At 46.0% G+C, this 23931-nt stretch overlaps 1 protein-coding gene across 8 annotated transcripts in view; it reads right to left on the reverse strand.

Annotated features, from left to right (window-relative positions):
* Positions 1-23561, reverse strand: part of FAM168A (family with sequence similarity 168 member A) — a 228197-nt gene extending 204636 nt beyond the window's left edge. The window contains exon 1 of one of the 8 annotated variants that reach the window (XM_064441557.1): positions 23382-23561. The gene's annotated coding sequence lies outside the window, so the exon portion shown is untranslated. Of the gene's footprint in view, positions 1-512; positions 575-10027; positions 10047-22748; positions 22768-23381 lie in introns of those variants that run through there. The other 7 variants (XM_064441556.1, XM_064441558.1, XM_064441559.1 and 4 more) reach the window with 7 other exon arrangements.
* Between the last annotated feature and the right edge of the window lie 370 nt (positions 23562-23931).

Consider the following 23931-nt stretch of genomic DNA (forward strand, 5'->3'; position numbering starts at 1 on the left):
GCAGGACTGTTGCCCTCTCAGATGAAGCAGTTGGATGGTGTATAGTACAAATGACAAGAAACCGCAAAAACAAATACGGTCTTGCCATGAAGCATTAAGACAAATGCTGCCCCAAGGAACCGGTCTTCCCTAGCATCCGCCGTAGAGATTCTTTGTAACGCTCAGCTGAAGACTCTTTCTAGCTGATTGATTAATTAATAGCGTAATCTTCATTTCCTGGACACTCAAGGCCAAATCTGCAATTTAGATGCTGAGACACGACAATGGCATCCGTGGTCAACAGAGCTTTGTACTGAATATACGAAGTGCTATGGAGTCGCAAAGATTCTCTGAAAACACATGCTCTCGGCACCTTAAGAAAGAAATGTGACATTCCTGAGCATATATTTTTTCTGACAAATACTTTACTACCCTCCCTGGACCTCAGTTCCTTCGCTGCAAAACAGGAACTCATAACTGATCACACTCCTGCTTGCGAAGCAGCCTGAACCCGCACGCGAATTTGGACCTACCGTACGAAGAAGGGATTCTTCACATCTAGTTCCAGCACAGGTGGCCCACTCTTTGCACGTAGTCGTGCTCGGCCACACCAGAACCACACATGTACGCTGCCCAATAATCTGCTTCCAAACAGATGGACGGCCTAGTTAATCTGGTGCAAACACAGCCTTTATCAGCTTCCACCTCCAAGCCCAGCTCAGCGTAGCACACCAGGCACCACAGATCTATTCTTCCAGCTCCTCGTTCCGCACTGCCACAACAAAACATGACCTTTTTTTATTATTATTTTTTAAATTTTTTTATTATTTTTTTTCTTCAAACTCCACGATCTTCGTACGTTTATGCCACACCGAGAAATAAGTGTGTGCCAGCCGTGCAAAAAGTACGCAGCTAAAATGCATCTGAGGAAATGCAACCTTGTGTCTGTAAACTCCCCTGCTCTTTTCCAGCCCCATCTCTCCTCCCTGCAAGCATCGTCCCTACCAGACCATGACACCATTTAATGGCCTCAAGGTGCGTCAGGGGAGGTTTAGGTTGGATGTGAGGGAAAATGCCTTCCCTGCCAGAAGGGTCAGGCCCTGGCACAGGCTGCCCAGAGAGGTGGGGGAGTCACCGTCCCTGGGGGGGTTCAACCACCGTGTAGCCGTGGGACTTGGGGCCATGGTTTAGGAGGCCTGGGGGTGTTGGGTTGGGGGCTGGCCTTGATGATCTGAGAGGTCTTTTCCAACCCTAATGATTCTCTGATTCTATGATCTGGTTGCCACTGCTGCAGGGAACACTGGACCATTGGGAAAACTCTGAATTTCTTCCGCAGGGAACCAGGTATGGACACAAACTCCTAAATCCCCACTTTAGGGGCAAACACGGGCAGGAATTGTAAGAAACATTATTTGCAGGGGACAGGGGAAGGGCAGGGAGGGAGGCACATGAAAATTTACGCTCGCCTTTCTTCCCAGTCTGCTGAAGCACAGCCACCTCCCCTCGGCAATCAGCCTTCCACCTCTTCAGCTCTTTTTTTGCCCCAGATGGCAAAGGAGACCAGCTTGCTAGAAACTCAAATCTGTGCAGCACAATAAAGGTCTCTGATTAAAAAGAAATTTTTTAAAAATTAAAAGTAACTATCCAGGCTACAGTTGCCTGTCCAAAGTCTTCTACAGCAGATCCCTATGGGGAAATGTTGATAAAGAGGACAGAGCTGTCAACCTGTACTTTCATAACCTCCCACCCCAGTTTCTTTCATCACGTAGGTTCTTCCCTAGGCCCTAAATCTCTTACTTCAGCTGCTCATTTTCAGCCCTGAAAGTTTTGGTACGAAGAAGCCACCGAGCCAAATTTTTTTTTCCTTTGATCAATCATGTCCCGCTCTTCAGAAAACAGGTTAAAAATCATTAGTCTTGCTTACGTTGTCCAAACGCTTGCCAGGATCTCATCTTTCCTATAACTTATTTAGCACTGAATCCCTCGATGACACATCTAAAGTATTCTTGGATCATAGGTCAGTGTGACTCAAACTAGCAGTTTTGAATGTGAAGCAGAACTGGCAGAAATAGGTTTTTAGGTGCAGACAAAGACTGATCAATGGCTGTGGCGTATTTTCTGAAGACTGCTGTGAATAAGGTCCGACCAGTACCTTGGTGAAGCCTGGCTTCAATGACCACAACGATCATCTGGAGACATCCAGATACTATAATACATCGCCTGGAGCCAGCAGATTGAAAGTCTTTGTCTTGCTGCTCGCATGCCTTAGTCGTCTTGTTGCATCATTTCAGCTGGTGCTGACACGCACTTCAAAATCCATTTTATAAAGTTTCCTAAATTACTTTCCAAACGCACAGCAGCCAGAGGTAAACAGGATGAGATCACTTTGGGGAGGAAGAAAGTTTACAGATGGTTTGTAAATAGCAATTATACAGGTGGGTGCATCTCATAAATCCCTCCCGCAACCGAGATCGCCACCCATCACACTGTGAGCACCATCAAATTTCAAAAGGATATAGGCCTCTCTTAGCAGCTCTTAGAGACTCCCTATTATCAATAAATATAATCCTTTTACCCTTAACTCTCAGCAATACAATTCCACTCCCAGAGTCACCATGGGCTCTACATAATTTTTAGGGCTTGTCTTCAGCTCACAGTTAATTTGAGCTATAACCCAACACCGCCCTTACCATCCTGCAGAGAAATTTTTAACTAGAACGAGGTAGTAATTTTAATGCAAAGGTTGGCCCGTTAAGTAAGAACTAATGTTTCAATTAGCAAACTCCATCACCTCCTAACACAACCTCTGTAACACGGCCACAGGTTAACAGCGCTTGGTGCCTTTCCACAACTCTTTCTGCCCAGGAAAAAAAGATGTGTTCATAGTTTCATCAATTTAAAGGCCAAGAAGAGACCACAGCTTCACAGAAACTCTCCTCCTGCCTACCACATGCCATTAAATATCACCCACCAACTGGACCTAATACCTGACAAGAACATAGACTGTGTGGGCCTATACGGTTTTAAAAGAAGAGTCATCAAATAGGGGAATTTCTAGAGATGGAAAGTGTGCTTTTTCCTTTGATCATTCATTACAACAGGCTTTGATCATTCATTACACCTCCCTAATAAAACCATGCCTTGCTTCAACTCTGAACTGCCTGATTTTCCCTGTAAAACACTGATTTTAGGTACATCTTCCTCGGATGCATTTGAGGATGCTCAGTGCCTGGAATTTTCTCTCTGTGATGCTACTGCAGTCAAGTGCTCTCTCTGATAAGCTAAACAGACTTAGCTCTAAGCTTCTCTGTGCTGTGTTTTTTCTAGTCCTCAGACTATTTTTGTGTTTCTTCTGTTCCCCTACATCTTACCCAGGAGCTATTTCAAGATGTTGAAATGGAGATCATATACAATCTTCCCATAAGAAAGTGATGAGTACCAAACACAGAAATGAGATATATTCTCTTCTAAATGTTTTCTTGCTCAGAAACCTTAAAAAAAAAAAACCGAAAAGCATTTGCATTTTTTGCTGCAGCATCAGCCCTAGCGTTCACACTAACGTGCTTTGCCCACCACTGACCTTTTAATCCCTTTCAGTATTACTACTCATAATAGAAGTCTCTCCTCCTTCCACCTCATTCTGTAGGCATGGCTTGCAACTCTCACCTCCAGCAGCATTGCTTTGCATCTATTTTAGTCTCCTTTTCAAATATAGCTCAAATCAAAAGCAAAGGTACCAAGCCCAAGGTACCAAACGATCAGAACCACCTAGCACGATGGTATCTGCCCTTGATGAGCACATCCAAGCAGGGAGCATAACGGTCTCCACACGGCACCCTCGCTCCGGCCTGGGCAGTCGGAGACCAGGAGACTCCACCAAGGTCTCCATCCGTTCCCCTATTTAATGGGTCATGACTTAATGGTTTTGCCCCTCTGTAGGACATGTCATTCACAAACAGTACGGGTGACACTACTTCAAGAGCACTAATTCCACCCCTAGTTCATTGAAACCCTTCTAAGACCCCATCCATTTGACCACGACCATGTCAACAGTCATTGTTTGAAACCCGACTGCTCTTCTTAATGGGATTAGTATCATCTTTTTTTGATACCGCACCGCCAATTTACTTAATCGGAATGTCACTTGGTACTAAAATGTCTCCAAAGTCACAGTTGGCTGGGACACGATTTCGAGAATGGCTTCATTTGTGGATACACCCCCAGAGGTTTCAGCACAGCACGAGGCCTGCAGGCGCCGCAGGACACGGGTTACTTCTCACTGCTCCTGCTCTCCTTCAAGCTACTTAATTTGAAAACAGTAATTCGAGCACAGTCAACCTGATTTAATTTCCTAGTGAAATAAACTGGCAGCCTATTTAGGCATTATTAACTTAATATTAACTTGATATTAACTCAACAGTAACTTGCAAAGTAGATCTGCTCTAACAAGACTGAGTTCAAGTCTTTAAGCACTCCTCTATTATTTGAGGTTTGGCTGTCTCTCAATGTTCTTAGATGAGGACATTTTTAAGAGGTGTTTATTGCATGCCTATGTGTACAAGGCAGAATCCCAAATAGGTAAGTTGAAAACAATAACCTTTGAAATACGCATTTTCACAACTTTCCTGATCCACGGCTTTGGATTGAGGAGGTTTTGAGAAGCTAAAGGACTTGAAGTGAAAATCCACATAAAAACACAACAGTGTCTTCACCCTTTAACAATGGGTTCTCATCCGCTTTGTGCACTTTTGCAAAGACCAACGGGTTACCTAGTGACCACCAGCCAGCTCAAAACTCAGACCTGATCGCCCAGCGCTACTGGAGGCACTAGTCCAGCACCGCCTAGGGTGAAGAGTACGGACCAGAGAGCCTGCCACCAAAATCCACCGCAACAGGAGTCCTGCAGGTCCAAACCCGTATCGTTATTTCTATGAGAATAACACCAAAGCAATTTGAGTTCTGCAAATTACACCGTTATTAAGACAAACATCCTATTTAAACAACTCTTGTCAGACAAATAGCATCATTGTATTTATTGTTGCACCCGGCTCCTGCGAAAAGGTTCAAACCTGATGATAATTTCCTTCAAGCAGCAGTTGCTATGAAATTGCAGTGTGGGCCTCCATCTTATCGCTCCCTTTGTGTTCTGCTAAAAGGGTCCCAAAAAAAAAAAAAAGAGAACACACTGCTATGTGCCTGTACAATCACCTGTGTCACAACGTTAACACAGATTTCTTTTTCTGTACTGATTCTCCTATCAATTATGAAAAACATAGTGTATTCGAGACTTCCAAAGAGAAAAAGAGAATCAGAGCATTCTCTGCAAATTTCAGTTTATCCTTTGCTAAACCATAATATGCTTTTAGCCCAAGAACGTGTGACACCACGCTGCATCACTTCACTAAAGATTCTATACACAACACATCAAACAGCCGACGTTTCAGAGAAAAAGAAGATATTGCACTATCGTTGCCTTTAAGTCACCCAGATGAAAATCAGCTTTAAGATAAAAATCAGCCACTTCTGGCCAGAAACATTAGAGATAGTGAAATCATTCTGAAAACAGAGTAAGTTAAGGAAACTCAGAATGAGGTAGATTTTAGAACGACTCAAACTATAATTAGGGTATGAAAAATCAAGATTACAGCACACAGCCTTCCTGCTGTGGCAACAAACATGTTTATAGCAGAGATATTTTCATGTCTGTCGCCCCAGACTATCTGAAATTTATTTTTACATAGTCTTTTCATTCTCCTCTTCATTTCAGAACGTGACAACAAAATTCTGAGGTTTTATTATTCACGTGTATGAGAGGGACACTGTCAAACGGACATAAATTATAGCCGGTAAGAACTTCTGAGAGGCAAATGCTGAAGGAGCAGCACTTCTAATGGTTAAGCGCAGTTTTCCAGGCATTCTGGAAAACAGACCTGGTTTTAAAAATAAGATACCTGCGCGCTTTTTTTCCTTCTCAAATTAGAGAGATACCATTATCTTCAAAAAAACCTATTTTTAAGGGCTTCCAGCTATCTAACTTCCCTGGGTTATCTGATAGCATTTTGCCTTCATTTCCTAGTTTTAATTGTTTTCATTTCTTCACTCATGGCTGTAAATATGGAAACAAACCAAATCAGGAAGAAATCATCAGGGTTAATTACACATAAGTAACAAAGAAATCTCGAGAACTCTTTGTGGCAGCGGTGGATTTTTATCCCCTCTTTACGTAGGAGATATTAAAAAAAAAAAAAACAAATGCAAAAGGCAAACCCAGGAACTATGTCCCCACTGATTCAGGTACTTTTTGGGGAGGTTTAGCACATAGTCTCTGAGTCCCCTACACAGAGTCTCTGTTTTCCTAAGTGCTGCCCAATTTTTGTTGTTTCTTACTGTACTCAGGCTACTTGAAATGGATGTGAAATGCCTGGGGTTTTTAATGATCTGTCATGCTACTGATCATCCTTACTGTTACCACTCCAGCAGGAAGCATGGCTCCCAGAAAACTGCTCCAATGAAAACAGATTTCCGCTCGCAGTACCAGGAATAGACTCTGGATACTCCCCAATAATCTTAAAATGGATACTCCCATTAAATTATTTCAATATAAAAAGATTCACAGGGACTACTGATGTCCAACAAAGCATCCGTGTTTCATCTCAAGAACCTTATCTTAAGTAAATTTAATCTCTGGATTTTCTTCTGCTCCCTCTTTACTAAATGGCAAGATCCCTAAGAGTACAACAAGAATGAATCAGCTTCTGGTGTCTACCTTCTTGAACCAGCAAAAGAAACACTGCATTGCAAACTTTATTAATTTTTGCCTATTCAAAAACTTAATTGCTATTATTTAATATATTTTTTTAAAAAAACAAAACACCAAAAGGGAGTTGTCCTGCTAGAAGTCCCAGAAGATGCCAGACATTATCCCTCAGCTTATTCTTCCCCTTCCAGCTTATGCTTTGCAAGGTTCTCCCACAGGTTATTTGCAAAGTTCTCCCTCCCGCACGTTACCTTCCTGCCAGCTCAGTGCATCGAATCAGCTCACCACGCAGTCAGACGAGCATCACAGGTGGCGTGGCAAGGTGGCCACTCCCCTTACCTCAAACACATTGTAAAAGTACATCCTGAGGATGCTGTTTCAGTTCCTGAAGCCAAATTTAAGGTCATTTAAGTCAATAAACTCACGGCGTTACCAGAAGATGTGGTCTCACCTTTCCTCCCTTCCCCTTGGCCATGTGTTCCCAAGTACAAGTTCACATCAGGCAGAAACAAACTGGGCAGCTCCAAGCAGAAGGTATCGGTATATCCGTTCCATCAGTATCTCGTGAAATGCCGCCTTTGGCACAAGGTATGTTAGAGAGTGTGGCAGAAGGGAGGGCAGAACTCATCTTTTGTAGCACCAAGGACTTGCACCCACCTAAACCAGCGGCAAAACCAGGCTCTCAGCCCACCTGATGCACATTTTACAGACGGGAAACTGGGGTAAACGACATTTCTCTACCTCTAAAAGCGCTGTTATGTCAACTACGGTTTGTAAGTGGCTCAGACGGTTTGAGAAGGAAGCCATAGAAGTACTTCGGGCGTTTTTAGTACATAGTCTAAATGCTGTATCATCAAAATACTATCCCCTGATACTTGGAAGAGCCTTTAGAGCACACTGTACTTTACATCGGGAGGTGAGCAATAGCCTTAGTTCAGACAGGGTATGTGCTGTATCATGGGAAGGAGCTAAAATTACCGCAATACACCTACACAAAACTCCCTGCCTTCAAAGCAAAGCATCAGGATTTCTGGATTTGGGTGCCAGCGCTTCAGGAATTTGCAGTCATGAAACACAGTCATGACTCTGATTCCGCTGAGACGTAGATGCAGACGGCACCAAAGGGTCCCTTTGCCTCCGAGTTTATTTTGCACTGCAGTATCTCAGAGTTTGGGGTTGTATCTTTTAGCATCAACAAGATCGGTTTAGTATCACAAGAATTTACAGTTAGCCCTTCGAGTAGCAAGTTATTGCTTGAGAAGTTACACGGCTGCTAGTAAGAAAATGAGTATCTTATGTCCACTGAGTGCTACCAATTTACATTTTTCTTCCTATGGCTGTACCATAGCCAGAAGGAACAGCAATGGGCATAATTCAGAGTTTCTAGATGAGTGACCTCACTCCAGAGCAGCCCACGCTTCTACAGACCCACAGACCTGACACCTGCAAAAGTTCACATTTATTAACTCTGACAGAGAAATAGTTTTGAAGCTTGTCAAGGTGCAGAAAATGTGTGTTGCCCTGTCGGCCCTTAAGATTTTCCCATTTTATTTGATTTTTAAGTCAGAACAAGTTATGAACTTTGAAGACGAAGATTGCCTGCTTCCAGAACTTAACTGAACCAAGTCCACCTTACCCTGTGTTTTCTCCTCCCTCAGGACAGCCCATGCTTCTGGGACCCTGCCAGCATCTCAGGAAGGCAGGCAGAAACCAAAAGCCAAAGAATAAGGGATTGTTTTCCCCAATGTTCTTCCCATTATCTTTTGGTTAATATAAACACACGTACAAAACAAAAAATATTAAACAATAATAAAAAGGTAAAAATCACAGGAAGGTCAGATGGAACCTAAAACCACTGGCGATACATACAGCTTCCTCCAGTTGCCACTGTAGAAAGAAAACTCGTTGATCCGTAAGCCCCGCAGCTTATCTCGATAGCCAGAAAATCCTGATAACACCGAGAAAAACATATTCCAGAATCAATGCCGCCTCCCCCTCCGCCCCAGGAGAAAACTCTGCTGAAGTTCTCTCAGATTTAAAAACAAGATTGTTAATGAAGTAAAGCCCAGCTAATCCTGACTGCCAGCACAGTCCTGGGGAAAGAGGTCTCACAAGGAGATAAGATTCAAATCAAGAGTTCCGCAGATCAAAGGCACCAGCCTGAATTGTAAACCCGAACGAGTAAGACACCAGAACAGCCTCTGCAGCACTGATCTTACGCACTTTCCGCGAGAGCCATTTCCACCTAACGGTGTTTGGTGGTGAATTGTTGGTGAATTAACAGTGAATAATTCAGTGCCGTTTTGAAAACTGTACAAAACTTAAAAGGAAAATGCCATATAGGGCACAATGAAGGAACCTAACCAGGCGACCAGCGAGCATAGGGTCAACACCCTTTTCATTCCTTCAAGTGCTGGAGAAGGGGGAAGTCGTCGCTGTGGGTGTCAGGGCGTTTCCCAACGTTTCATTTATCCATCTTGGGAAGTGCAGGCATTACCAACCCTTTTTGCCATATTCCAAAAGGGAAACCGAGGCACCACTTATGCAGTTTATGAGCTAGAGGGACATTGTGGACGTGGAAAGAAGCGGATGCCGGTCTCCCACGATCTGACCATGAGATCATCATTCATCGCTAGCAAAACACCAGCTATAACAAGAAAGCTTGGAGATTTGGTTACTCTGGCAGTGAGATCTCCCCTGAAGAGAAAGCACAAGGCTGAACCAGATTATTAATTCATCAAAAAAATCTCAAGTTTTGAAGGCAATTGTGTTATGTGGAATTTTGGATGAAAAGGTTAAAGGCAGCAAGGCTGGCCACAAACCAACCTAAACAGATGTGAGTGAAAAAAGCTTCCCAAGAGCTGAACACAAACACAGAGCATCGGAAGGGGAAACTATGTAAACCGCAGAGAACAGGAGAGAATACGCACGCTGTCGAGCCTACCGACAGAGCCAGAAACGTCAGTGAAGAGCAATGGGAAAGCATGAGAAAGTCAAGGACAGCCAGAGAAACACCCGCGGTGTAAGTCACAGAAAAACCCTGCGCGTACGCGTGCGTGCGGGCGCGCGTGTGTTTAGTGCTGGCAGGGAAAAACGACCTTGGAATAGGGAGCAAAATGGTCTCCTGCTGCTTGCTTCAGGCTGTGTTCGGAAAAACCAGCCTCTGCAAACATCTCTGTGAATCGGCACGATTGCCTCTGAGAAATACCTGGCTGTCATTGACTTCCTCTTTCAACAGACAATCACAAATATTGGCTAATCACTCTGGTCAAAAGAAGTAACCACGCGTACCGGCAGCGGCGACTCCGCGTCAGCTGGAACAAAGCGGATGTGGAAAGATTTCAGGGATCCTGGAAAAGAACTGAAAAGGAAAGTCTAAGTCAAGGTTTGGCAATCTTTGTATGGTGCCATGCCAGGCTTTTTCTCCCCCGTGCTACAGCGTGAGTGTGCCAAGAGGAACCGAGCAGGATCTGGCAGAAGCTGCCTCTCGAACAGGCAGGAATCTGCCAGTCAATGGTTTCTTGCTTCTGCGCAGGACAGCGGCTTTTGAGGAGTGTAGAGCTCAGGGAGAGTCATAAACTGCAACCTGCTGCCTCTTGCAAATGAGTGCCTTCAAATGCCAATGCTATTAGCCCCACGCCCCGTTCACAGCCTGATTGGACGTGCGACGGGTTGTTGATCCCCGAGGTAAAACATGCATCCAGTTCTAGATGCAAGAGAAGGCAAAAAAAAAGGTCAGCGCACTCAACAAGGCCGCACGACTGATGAGAATATTTGGATTTGAGTGATTGAACGCTATTGCAGGGAACAGAGAGATCGTGAATTGCAGACCCAGCATCTTTCCAACTAATAAGACACCTTCCCAGATGAAACTGCTGATGCATCCAGGAAAGGAATAAGCTAAACACAAGAGAAGGACACTTAGAAGGGCAAATGAGGTTCAAAGTCAGACAAGAGCGTCCATAAAGAAAATGAATTTTCTATTGCTATATACGGATGCAAGGAGGCTGAATAACAAGCAGGAACAAATAAAATCCTGACCAGCAATAAGAAAAAAAATGAAATCTGGTGCGATGAGCGTGTGACTGGACTTGAAAATCATGAGTTCGATGGTGTTCAGATACGAAAGGGAAGAGACAGCTGCAATGCATCCCTACAAAGCGGGGCCAAAAAGGCTCACCTCTCAGAGTTATCAGTACCACCGAAGAACTGAATTTCCAGGGCAACTCAGCAGTAACTCGGTGTGTTGTATCGGGTCAAGCCCCCGAGGAGGTTCTGGGAAGCACCAAGACAGGGAGCGGGGTAGGTGACTCCACAGGCACATAAATGGAGGGGGGGGAAGATGTGAGAATATGGAAGAGTCAGGAGGGGTACAGAAACTCCCATGCAGCGAGTAATTATAGGGGATTAGTTTCCCAAAATGACAATTTATAACACACAGTAACTATTTTGGACCTCATTACAGCCAATAAAGCTGCAGTAATCACTGGACTGGAAGTCTTGACAGGGGAGAAAAAGAACAGACTCACATTTGAATATATCTAAGTCTAGTAATTCAATCAAGATTGCAAAATGTCTTGATTTAAATAATTGATTTTAACTTGTATGGTGTTTGTACTTTTTAGTTATCATCTTAATGAAATATCAACATAACGAAAATAGGCATCACTTAAGATGTTGATTTTTCACAAATATAACTTTGGAGAGGAAAGAATTAAGGAATTTGCATATGGATGATCCACTTATATTCACTCACAAAGTTTCAAAGTGCTTTTGGGATCAAAAAGGAAACCGCTACAGAGCAGAGTTTGGAAAAGCTTCTAAAGCAAATTGGAGATTTAACTCCCCTTGCAATCAATGGGAAGATACTAGAAAAATTATTAAGCAACCAATATAAAAGCAGCTATGGGATAAAGAAAAAAAAAATGAAACAACATGGACGTGTCAAGATCAAATTGTGTCAAACCAAAATAGCCTGGTGAAACCCCGTGAAGACAAGTGCAAGAGCAATGTATGCTGCGCAGGTGGAAAACAACAACTACCCAGGCTGACGGACAAAAGAAAATAACCTCGACGGTATATTGGATCACAAATTGATGTCAGTCAGTGATACAATGGATTCACACCAGAAAAAAAAAAAAAGGGTATTTCAGATTGTTTTAATAGAGTGCCACGTGGAAAATAGCATTATTTCATTTCAAGGCTACAGAGTACCTCGTCCCTGTACAGAGAGAAGTAAACACACTGGAGTACAGAGGAAAGCTGCAAAAATGATGAAGAGATTCGGCAACAATACGATCCATGAGAACAGATTAAAGGACCTTATTCAGCCTAGAGGAAAGAAAACTGAAGGAGAAAGTAACACGCTCCCGTCAGCAACAATGGAGACGAGGGGATGTGTTGTTCTGCGTGTCCTCTGGAGTGAAGCAAATTATCTTAATTTGCCAGAGAGATAAGATACTGGAAAAGCTTTTAACTAAATTGGTTAAGCACCCACTACCAGCTACCTAGGGAGGCTGGGTACCTCCAGACTGGAAGATTTTAAAGAAAAATTAGAAATATATTTGTCAGGGATGCTCTAGAGACGCTTCACTTGCCTCAAGGAGGTGAATGGACTGGAGAGTCCCCCGAGCTCTCTACTAGCAATGCACTTCAGTAAGGAAAGGTGCCTCAGAGGCCCAGGTTGTTTAACCAGAGAGCCCTCAAAACGTCCTCCACCATTTCTGAGACCCCAAAGGTTCATTTTCAGTGTTTTTTTGGAATGCAGGAGGCAATTTGGAAGCCAAACACTTCTAACATGATAACATCAGGAGAGGGCAAAAAGATGACTCAAGTAACTATCGGTCAGTTAGCCAGACATCGACTCTGGACAAAATAAGGGAAAACTGAATCAGACTTGATCTGGACATAAAAAGGACAGGAACTAAATTAACAATAGTCAACTCAATGTTATGGAAAATAGGCCTTGTCAAACAAAGCTGATTTCAGTCTTAGATGAGATTCAAAATCAGGTTGATGAAGGTAACTGCTGCAATGTAACAGGCAAATGTTCGCTGAGCATAACATCTTGATTAAAAAATTACCACTATACTATGTCAACAAAGCACGCTAAATGGATTTAGAGTTGGCCAACTGACAGATGACTAAAAGCAGTCATCCGTGGAAAATCACCATCAACAAGTTAGCTGTAGTAGGGTTCTGCTGGGCTTGAGACAGAGCCCGCTACGATTCAAGAGGCCCACTATAAGGTCAGGAAATTAATATAGTCACAGAGAAGATTTGTCAGTGGCCCTCTGGATGACAGATGAAGAGGACAGGCCAACAACACACAGCAATCCAGACTGCAAAGGCCACTCCAAGTAGACGTCAGTACAACCAAATGCAAGGTACTACATCTAGGAAACAATATCTGAAAGCCAAAGAGCATGAAACACAGTCTCAGGTACTGCCAGGCCAGAAACTGCCCGGCACTTCCCAACTCAATGCCACATATTTAACTTGCCCAAAATAAAAGCTGAAAGGCCACTCGGTTATAGAATTATGAGTTCCTTCCAACAGGAAAAGCTGTCAGATATCAAAGAACCTTTTAATTTAGCCAAGAAAAGGCTTTTGGAAGCAACAGATGGAAACTAACTTAAATTAGACCTCAATTTTTTAATCAGAGAGGGTAATTAATTGCTGAAAATAGATCAAGAGAAGTGGTCGATTCTTCATGACTTGAGATCTTCAAACTAAGACTGTCCTGGTAGAACGTAAACAGCCCCAAATAAATAGTCATTAGGCTCCCGCTCCAGTGAAAATGTAAGGATCTGTGGTATTGAGGAGGTCAGTCTAATTAAGCCTTAAGTTCTAGGAACTCTCTTCTAAGCCCACACAGAAAGTCACCAATGCAGCATCTGAGCACATCCCAACAGCACATAAAGCAAATCAAATCCATCTCCTGGCCTCCGCAGAGGGAGAAGCAGCACAGCATCGAATCCAACCTTGCTGTGCAACATCAGCAAGAAATCTACGGGCTCCATTTTTTTCCACAGTGAAAATGGAGAGGGGACACCTACACACAAGGATCTTGCAAGACTTAACCCAGGGAGGTCTGCAAAGACCTTCCAAGAACCTCGGACGCAAGCAGCCTTAACGGTGTATGTGGCTGCAGGTCACTGTGGTAGAGGCAGCATCAGAAAGGGAAGGGGTAATCTCTTGGACCATCTTTGCAGTGGTGTTATGGAAGAGAGGGAGAGAACTACGTGCTTCATGCTGGACACTTTGCTAAATGGCAATCCAAAAGCCACCAGGAACGCTGAGGGTTTTGCGCCTTTTTTTCAGAAGTTATTCGTAATGTAAAATGAGGGCTTTGATTCACAAGCCAGCAAAACCCCTAGATAACACTGATCTGCTGTAGAAGATTCCAACATCATTTTACAAAGCCTGAAGCAATTTAAGATATTATTCCTTGATGGTAATGCTAACAAACACATACATAAAATCAAACTCCAGGAATTACGAAAGAAAAGCTGAAACTCAGATGTGAACAGATACTATATGTTTATCTACTGAGCCCACCACGTAAATCTGCTGCCACAGAAGTAGCCAACTCAAAACCAAGTATCTCCTCTACAGCTTCAATTTTTGTATGTGTGTGTTATATACAGACAGAGAAAAAATCTTATGGAAATAAATATTTTACAGAGCTTCCAAATGAGATCAGTTCACATTCAGAAGACTCAGCTAGCTGCCTGGTTGAGCCGCTGGGATTCAGATGCTACAGGTTCACAGTATGTGGAAAAAGGGACTGGCCATGTGGAAGGAATACAGGAATCTTGTCAGGGTGTGCAGAGATGCAACGAGGAAGGCCGAGGCCCACTTGGAACTAAATCTGGTGAGGATGGCAAGGATAATAAGAGCTTCTTTAAATACATCAGCAGTAAAAGGAAGACTGGGGATACAGTGGGCCCGCTGCTGAACAAGGAAGGGGCCCTGGCGACTCAGGATGCAGAGAAGGGGGAGTTACTGAATGCCTTCTTTGCCTCGGTCTTTACTGCTAAGGCTGGCCCTCAGGCATCTCAGCCCCCAGAGGTGAGAGGAAAAATTGGGAGAAAAGAAGACTTACCATCGGTTGAGAAGGATTGGGCCAGAGATCACCTATGCAAACTGGATCCTCACAAATCCACAGGCCCTGATGGGATGCACCCACGGGTGCTGAGGGAGCTGGCGGATGTTCTTGCTGAGCCACTCTCCATCATCTTTGAAAGGTCGTGGAGGACAGGAGAGGTGCCCGAGGGCTGGAGGAAAGCAAATGTCACTCCAATCTTCAAAAACCGCAAGAAGGAGGACCTGGGGAACTCTAGGCCAGTCAGCCTCACCTCCATCCCCGGAAAGGTGATGGAGCAGTTCATCCTGGAGGTCATCTCCAGGCATGTGGAGGCAAAGAAGGTTATCAGAAACAGTCAACATGGATTCACCAAGGGAAGATCATGCTTGACCAACCTGACAGCCTTCTACGATGGCGTGACTGGCTGGGCTGATGAAGGGAGAGCAGTGGGTGTTGTCTGTCTTGACTTCAGTAAGGCATTCGACACTGTCTCCCGTAGCCTCCTCACAGGCAAGCTAAGGCAGTGCGGGTGGGATGAGAGGACAGTGAGGCGGACACAGAACTGGCTCAACAACAGAACTCGGAGGGTTGTGATCAACAGGGCAGAGCCTGGCTGGAGGCCTGTCACTGGTGGTGCTCCCCAGGGGTCTGTGCTAGGTCCAGGCCTGGTCAACACATTCATCAGTGACCTGGATGATGGGACAGAGCATAACCTCAGCAAGTTCGCTGATGGTCCCAAGCTGGGAGGAGCAGCTGATGCACCCGAAGGCTGTGCTGGCATCCAGCGAGTCCTGGCCAGGCTGGAGAGCTGGGCCCAGGGGAACCTCGGGGAATTCAGCAAGAGCCAGTGCAGGGTCCTGCCCCTGGGGAGGAACAGCCCCCCGCACCAGCACAGGCTGGGGGGGACCTGCTGGAGAGCGGCTCTGCTGAGAGGCCCTGGGGGTGCTGGGGGGCAGCGAGGCGACCCTGAGCCAGCACCGGGCCCTTGGGGACAAGGGGGCCAGCGGTGTCCTGGGGGGCATGGAAAGGCGTGTGGCCAGCAGGGCGAGGGGGGTTCTCCTCCCCCTCTGCTCTGCCCCAGTGAGGCCACACCTGCAGGGCTGCGGCCAGTTCTGGGCCCCCCAGTTCAAGAAGGACAGGGAGCTGCTGGAGCAAGGCCAGGGGAGAGCTGCCAAGGGGATCAGGGGCTGGAGCATCTCCCTTGTGAGGAAAGGCTGAGACCTGGGCTCGTTCAGCCTGGAGAAGAGAAGCCTGAGGGGGGTCTCATCAATGCCTATAAATATCTGAAGGGTGGGTGTCAGGAGGATGGGGCCGGGCTCTTTTCAGTGGTGCCCAACGCCAGGCCAAGGGGCCACGGGCACAAGCTGGAACACGGGAAGCTCCACCTGAACATGAGGACAAACCCCTTTGCTGTGCGGGTGCCAGAGCAGGGGCACAGGCTGCCCAGAGGGGCTGTGGGGTCCCTTCCCTGGAGACATTCACCCCCCGCCTGGACGCGGCCCTGTGCCCCTGCTCTGGGGGTGCCTGCTCCAGCAGGGGTGGGACGGGGTGAGCTCCAGTCGTCCCTTCCAACCCCCACCAGTCTGGGATTCTGTAAAGAAGCAGCCACCATTTCTCAATTTTATGGCACTGCATTTTAAGACTTCAAAAATTCTGTTGCAAATACAGGTCAAACCAAGAGCAAACTTGTGCTTTAACCAATTTTCCATGCATTGGTTTCACCCCTTAGTTGTACCACGATAAGAGGCAAGGATGACCGACAGGAGAGCATTTAGGTGACCCCGTTCTCATGGCCAAGAGAGTACCCTCTGAATACAGCACTGTCCACTCTAGGGCAAGAGTAGGGCATGTCTAAAAGAAGTCTGATTTCCTCCTTATTCCAGCTGCCTGCATCACACAGTGTTGAACCTGAAAAACATGTGGAATGCCAAGGTTTTTGCAAAAGCCATTAAATGTCTCATTAAGTGATGACATACACAGGAAACTGAGGAAAATTATTTGCAGAATAAACTGCTACAGCATAAATGTTCATATGGGGGCCTATTTCAAAGTAATTGCACTTTAATGCTCACAAGCTTAATCAAAATACTCTTCAGTGGGGACAAGTCCTTAGAGCCTGCCTGTCTGTATAGACACTACATTTGTTGTGGTTGAAACATCATCGGCAACTCTAACGAGTGATCTTACTTTGTCCACCTAAACAGCAGGAGATCAAACGTGCTTGGAGACTTCCTTCAGTTAGGGCCAAGTATCTCTAGAATGAGGTTCAGCCAGGTAGTACCCACCTAGAGGCATTTAAACCAGTTGTTTTCTGGAGATCACCTCCAACTCTGTCTTGTCAATGAATACAAAACAAGGTGTCTCATATGTAAAACATATTTGGAAATATATATACACATATGCACGCACAGAATGCCATTAAATCCAAAATCGTGCACTGAATAGGATGACCCACTGAACAGCAACAGGCTTGTTGGGACTGCGGAGAGTCTTAGGAGTTTGTTATGAATAACCACATAAACCCCCTCATCCATTAAAAAAGCAAGCTGTCGTCTACAAATTCAAGTATAAAGAACGTAAAAGGGGGGAAAAGCAGCCTGTGCTCAAAACTTCTCCCTCGGATTCCGGATGCGTCTCCAACATCAAAATGATAAAATTCACACGTTATCAAATTTAGAGAGTTGGCTATCTAGCGCCAAAGAAAGCAAAAGCCCAAATATCGTGCTTTAAATCCTGGCAGATAAACTAAAGGGTCCAATGCCATAATAGAGCCAGATCTTTTTTGATTAAGTTCTTCAGCAAATTATAAGCGAGAAGAAAAAGCCTGCAGAACCCGAGATGTTATGGTCTATTTTAACTTTTGCTGCAGTCTGCAATCTTTATCCATTTTATCAAAGAATTAGACATGCCTAGCAGGCATGATGGCATCTATTCTCTTCTTGCCAGTTTAGTACTTTTTCTCTCACAAAATACTCTAAGCTTGTCTTCAATAATCCTCCCAAATCTCTAACCCTTGCTAAGACAAGGAAGGCAAAAATGTTCAGCCTACAAATACACTTCAGCATTAATCTTCCTATTGAGAAAGTTATCGTACAAAAGCTATGATAAACCTCATTTTTCTGCTCTGACTTTTACTTTTCCCACCTTCCAGTTTTCCAGGTGACCGTTTCACTCAAGGAGAGTAAGGAAAGCCAGGGAAAAGTAGAGCCAAATACAAAACGGCATCTCCAACAGAGGACAGGAACGTGGGTTTTTCAGCTTTTGCAAATCCTGGGGCGATAACCTCCTAAATGGGTTGCTGGAGAGCATCAACAGGCCCACATTTTTTCCACCCAGAAAGCACACAGTCACTTGAAATTCCTCTGCAGCGCTCAGGGTTTTCAGCACATCCATAGTAAACAAAACTCAGAGGAACTTTTTTAAAATTATTTGAGTCCCACTCTTGCCGTGAGGAAAAAACAGTGTGTCTCCATCATCCTCAACAGAACCTCATTCTCTGTACGGTTCTTTGGAAATTTAAAGCATTATGCCACGAACACCATCATCATCATCATCACTTCCCTGCAGGGTTCCAGCAGGAAAGAAGGAAGGAATACAAGGTTTACTTCAATACAAGCATGATGAACCGTGTCATCTGCTTTCAGACCTCAGGCAACGAGAAAGAGGTTTTAGAAAAATAGGTAAATAACAAAATGCTCATATTTGAGTGAAGTTATATATTAAAAATCTATCTGGAAATGAATCAGATGTGTGTATTCATGTTCCCGTTTAGAGCCCAAGACCAGAAAATGGTGTGCTCCTCAAAAGTCACTTCCTACTCAAGAGCTTCCACGAATTTCAGAAGATCTGCCAGTGGTGGATACAACTTAAGAGCCGGATCTTCCCTGACTGGGATCTTAATTACACGTCTGGGATTCACGCTTCAGACACCCATCGCAAAGCATACCTGCCTCTCGATGAAAGAAAACCCTGAAAATGCACAATTCTTTCTGTTGCTACTGATTCAAACCATAGAAAACTAAGGGGAACTACTGCAAGCCCTGTTCCCTGGGCAGAAGCACTGATTTTATTCTCTCCCCTCTGCCCAGCAGTGAACTTTCTCAAAACTTTAAAAAAAATAAAGCTAGATTGTCTTCTACATCTACGGCACTTTGAAATCTGCATCGAAGCACAAAGGGAGTGCAGAATTACTGGTGGACAGGTAGATAGCATGAGCACACCACCCTTACCTCCTCAAGAAATTGGGTTTACATGAATTTGCATAAAGAAATGTAGCACTGCCACTGATATTTTCCTCTCATGTTTAGTGATATCAATGTTTTAAAGACAAAAATAGGAACGGAACGATTCAGTCGAGTGGAAGGAGCAACAAGGTCACACAATTCACACACCTCTGGAGAACTGCATCCATTTGACTAGCAGGTAGTCGAGTCGCATGGAAATAATTCTTGAAAATTTATTCCCAGTTCTAAAAAGTGACAGATTAAGAGCCAATATTTTTTAATTCAAAGGGTCAAAAGACCGTCAACGAGCAAAAAAAATGGATAGGTGGATTTTATTTATTGCCACTGAAACAAAAATCTTCATCTATTTATTGAAGAGATGCACGACGGCTCGCGAGAATCCAGTAACGTCAGATGGGACTGATTGATTCGCATTTGAAATCAGCAAAACAATGCTGTTTACGTGGTTTGCAAGAATGCTGTAGAATACAACAAAAACGCTCTTCTCATTCAATCATTTTGGATCGAATATTTCTATGGACTGAACATGATGACTTACGGATTTTAAGCAATGAAGTTGAGCCTAATTGATTAGAAAGATCACGCCACGTTAAGAAACGAAACCAAGGCAAATAGTTACGAACCTCTCCTTCGCAGCCGGCGAATTTCACCCGCAAATAACTCAAAGATGGCACTGTACAAAAATTAACTCATTTATACTTTGAAAGCGATGCAAAAGTCGCTCCTCCCCAAGCACGCTGGCTAATAACACAGCTCTCTAGGGGATACTTCAAATACTACTTTGTCGTACCAGCGCCGGGAGGAGGTTGGTGGGACATCGCACATCTCTTGCCTCCTGACAAGGGTCAGCCCGAGCACCTCCATGGCGCGGGGAGACGGCACTCGGCCACCCACAGCCGCCCGAGGAAAAGCCAGCCGAGCGGAGCGCCGTCCAGCCGCACGTCAGCGAGCGCGAGGGGAGCTAATTCGGGACCGAAATGCACAGTTAAGAACGCTGCGGTTTAAGGAGAGACTTTATGAATTGCAGAGGAAACAGAAAGTACACGGAGCACTTGTGCTGCGGAAAGGGAAATCAGGGGCCTCTGCAGATACAATCAAGCCCAAAAGGCATGACTGGAAGACAGATGAAGATCAGAATCCAGACTGAAGGAAAAAGTGAGCTTAGAAAGGAAGATATAAAAGTTGGATTTCCTTTTTGACAGCCTCATCAACTACTACCAACCACCTGACAGCTGGAAATCAGCAGAGAGTTCCTGGGTGGAAACGGGGAGGTTTCTGACTCCCAGAGGATACAGGTCTGAAACGCTCCTCTGCCACAGGCAGCAGCAGAAAAACACCTGGGTTTAAAATAAGATTAAATTATGTTTAAGCCACAGTTGCTGGCTTCCACAGCAGGTAGGACTTGGTGGCCCAGGAACTCCATCCCAGCTGCGAACGTCCTGCTTCCCAGAAGAGGAGATCAGTGGCAACCTCCCGGCGGTCGCCTTTGAAAACTTACCAAAAGGGGACACTAACCTGGATTAAACACATGCTTCCCTTGCCTAAAGTGGCTGCACTGGCACCTACGTGTCCAAACTGAGGTGCACAAGCTCTTTCAGACAGATCAGATAATTAAATTTAGACTCAATTTAATTATCATTTTAATTATGCTTTCAGCTGAGGTGCTGAAGGCCTTTCGCAGGAATGCTGCTCAGAAGCATTTTCACTTGCCTGAGAAACGTTTTCGCGAGCACCGAGAGCAGCATCACCTTTCTCTCCCGTTTTTCCCCGTCACCCCTGTGTGGGTTACTGACACGGGGGAGCATGCAAACTTCACTGCAAAGAGGGGGTTTCAAAATCCCTAATAGTTCACCTACTGCAATGCAGACTTACCATTGAATTCAACAGATGAGTATCACCCAAGATCAGAAAGGATCTCTACAATATGTTCTCCCCAAATGACCGTATGCCCCAGTTATTTCACATGGATTTTGACATGATGCTGGTGTATCATTTAGGTTTCTCACTCCAAGCAAGATTTCCCATTACTGAACAAATTTAACACACCTTCATGGCACCCAGTCCACAAAGCATTTTGTTTCCAATCCCTTTGTTCCAAAGGAGAAAGGTTATATATCTACCACGCCAAAAAAAAAAAAGCATGTCTTTACTAACAGCCAGGAATTTTCATCAACCAAAGAGTATACAAAAACCCTCATACATCTGGACAACAATATCTGAAATACTCAGCACACACGCATTAAAATGAAAGCCCACTATAAGCACATCGTTTGGGGGAGAGAAACCCCTTCTGAGAAATGTAAACATTTACTTTGGTAAAAAACAAGTTGAGATGCCTCACTAGGTAAGTTGATATTTGTAACTTCCAGGACAAAAGTTAATCAGATTTAATACCTATTTCAGCCAAAAACTACATTGCTCACTTCTATCAGCCCTCTTAATGACTCCAGACATCTATCAAGAACAAATATTCAGAGCATAGCTGTTGCTTGAAGGTTTTTTTTATGTACTCAACCATAAAGGTCAAGAGAATCCATGAAACAGTTAAAAATCAAAATCAGAAAGAACTAAAAAAAAAAAAAAAGCATTTGGCCTCCTACTACTAATTTCCTTTTTCTTTACATTGCTCAACGTCGCTCCTCAATTTGAGTTCTAATCAACAACCACTTCACAGTTAACATTTCATGAAATAATGCGGTTGATGCAATCAAGTCCAGCAAAATGTTTCCCTAAAGATGTTTCCATCATTCACATTCCTTTAAAAAAAAAAAAAATTTAAAAAAAAGCTCTAGCTTCCTCCATCGCTATTTAGCAGCAAGAATAAACACACCACTGCATCTTAAATCATATTTTGATTAAAACATAAATAGAATCACTTGGGGTTTCTTTCTGGTTAGTACAACATGCCTTTGTCCAGGAGAGAGAGAAAAAAAAAAAACCTCAACCTGCTCATTTTTCTACATTTGACAGTATTCAGCACTAAATAAATGCCTTTTGAATGAAATTCAGCCTATGGAAATACAAGCCATAACCTGAAAGCTTATCATCGTGATGTGCAGGGGGAGAAAGGGGGGGAAAAAATCCCCCCCAAAATCCAGCATGGTACAAAACCTTTCCTTGATAATATTTATTTCATTTCTGTATTTCAAGGCTCCTCTGATTTCTATAAAGGACCGAAGCTAAGCACCTTTTTGGCATTATTAACCTACAACATAGCGTTGGACTTCATCGCCCTGAAAACCATGGTGTAACAAAGTCTTCAAGCAATTATTACCACCCCCCCAAAAAAAAACCCCAAATCACCCCTTTCACGAAAATGAATAGAAAATACTATTTTAGAGAGAGAGAAAAATAACGCCACCTTACATTTCACAACCTTGCGCTCTCCGCTCTCGGGCTACGGACGTTGCACCGCTGACATCCCCCCTCTCAGCAAACCCGGACCATTTTTAATTTTAATGGGGAGCGGGATGGTGGCGACGGCCGCCAACTCGGCCCTTCCCATCCCATGAAGTTGCTGGCGGGCTCGTTAATATTCCCCGTATCGCTCCCGCCGTCGTCGTCCCCACGTGCCCCTCTCGATATTTGCAGTGGGAACGCCGCGAAGCGGCGGCATCCCCCCACCTCCCCACCTCTGGGGTGCACCCACACACCCCCCACCCCCCCCAAAACCCCTCACCGGTATCTCCGGAGACTTGAGGGTTGGACACGCAAAAGAAAAATCACCCGTGAGCCCCGTCGCTCTGTTTCCCTTCTTGGTGCACGAAGAGATGGTGAAACTTGGCTTCGACCTGGCGGTGGTGGCTCCTCAGCGGGACCCCCGCGCCCCGAAAGGCGGCCGGTGAGGGGAACCCAGGCTCCCCGCGTTGTCCCCCCACGCCCAAACCTGGGGGTATCGAACCCACTCGCTATTTTGCGTGGGGATGAAGGCAAAGCCTGCCACCAGGGCTGGGGGGGGGACACACAACAGGCGGGCGGGGGGGGCACAACAGGCGGTGGGGTCCGGTCGCGCCCTCCCCAGGGCGGCGGTCTCCCCTTCCCGCCCGTTCAGGCTTCCCCCACGCGTGACCCTCACGCCGAGGGAGCCACGCAAAGCCCGGTGCTGAGGGGATGCTCCCCCCCCCCACGTTCCCCCCGGCCTTGTCCCCTCCGGGGTGAGGGGGGGCTTCGCCGCCAAACACCCCCCCCCACCTCCCCCGCGGTCCCCTCACCCCCCCACCGCCGCTGTCACCCTCCGCCTCACCGCCCCCCCCCCCACCCCCCCCAGCCCCCCAGCGTCGCCCCCCGGGGGTCCCGTCCCCCCCTCCCTCACCTGCGGCTGCTCGGGCGGCGGCGGCGTCCCCTGTGCCGGTGCGGCGGTGGCGGCAGCGCTCTCCCCCTCCTCCCGCTGCTCGGCGGCTCCTGCCTCTGCCCGCACCGCCAGCCGGGGGGGGAGGGGGCGGCGGCGGCGGCGGCGGCGGGGGGGGAGGGGGGGTACCACCAGCGGGACCGTTACAGGCGCGGAGAGAACTACCGCTCCCGGCATGCCCCGCGCCTCCCCGCCGCGGCCCAGCGCCGGCCGGCCGCCGCGGGGCACGCTGGGTAATGTAGTCCGCACGGCGGGCGGAGAGGGAGACTGGGCCCCGGCGGCCGCGCTGCCTGCTGGGAGTTGTAGTCCTCCCCCCCTCGGGGAGCGGGGCATGCTGGGAGGTGTAGTTCGGCGGGGCCTGGCGGGAGGTGTAGTCCCGGCGGGCTGAGGGGAGGACGCGGGGTCCCGCACCCCGGGCCCGGTGAGGCGGCGACCCGCGGGTCCCCGGGGCCTGGGGCCGGTGCCGGGAGGTGGCCAACGGCGAGTGCGGGGCCACCGGCCAGCAGCAGCTGGG

The sequence above is a fragment of the Phalacrocorax carbo genome, chromosome 1 (assembly GCF_963921805.1).
Source record: "Phalacrocorax carbo chromosome 1, bPhaCar2.1, whole genome shotgun sequence".
Taxonomy (NCBI): Eukaryota; Metazoa; Chordata; class Aves; order Suliformes; family Phalacrocoracidae; genus Phalacrocorax; species Phalacrocorax carbo.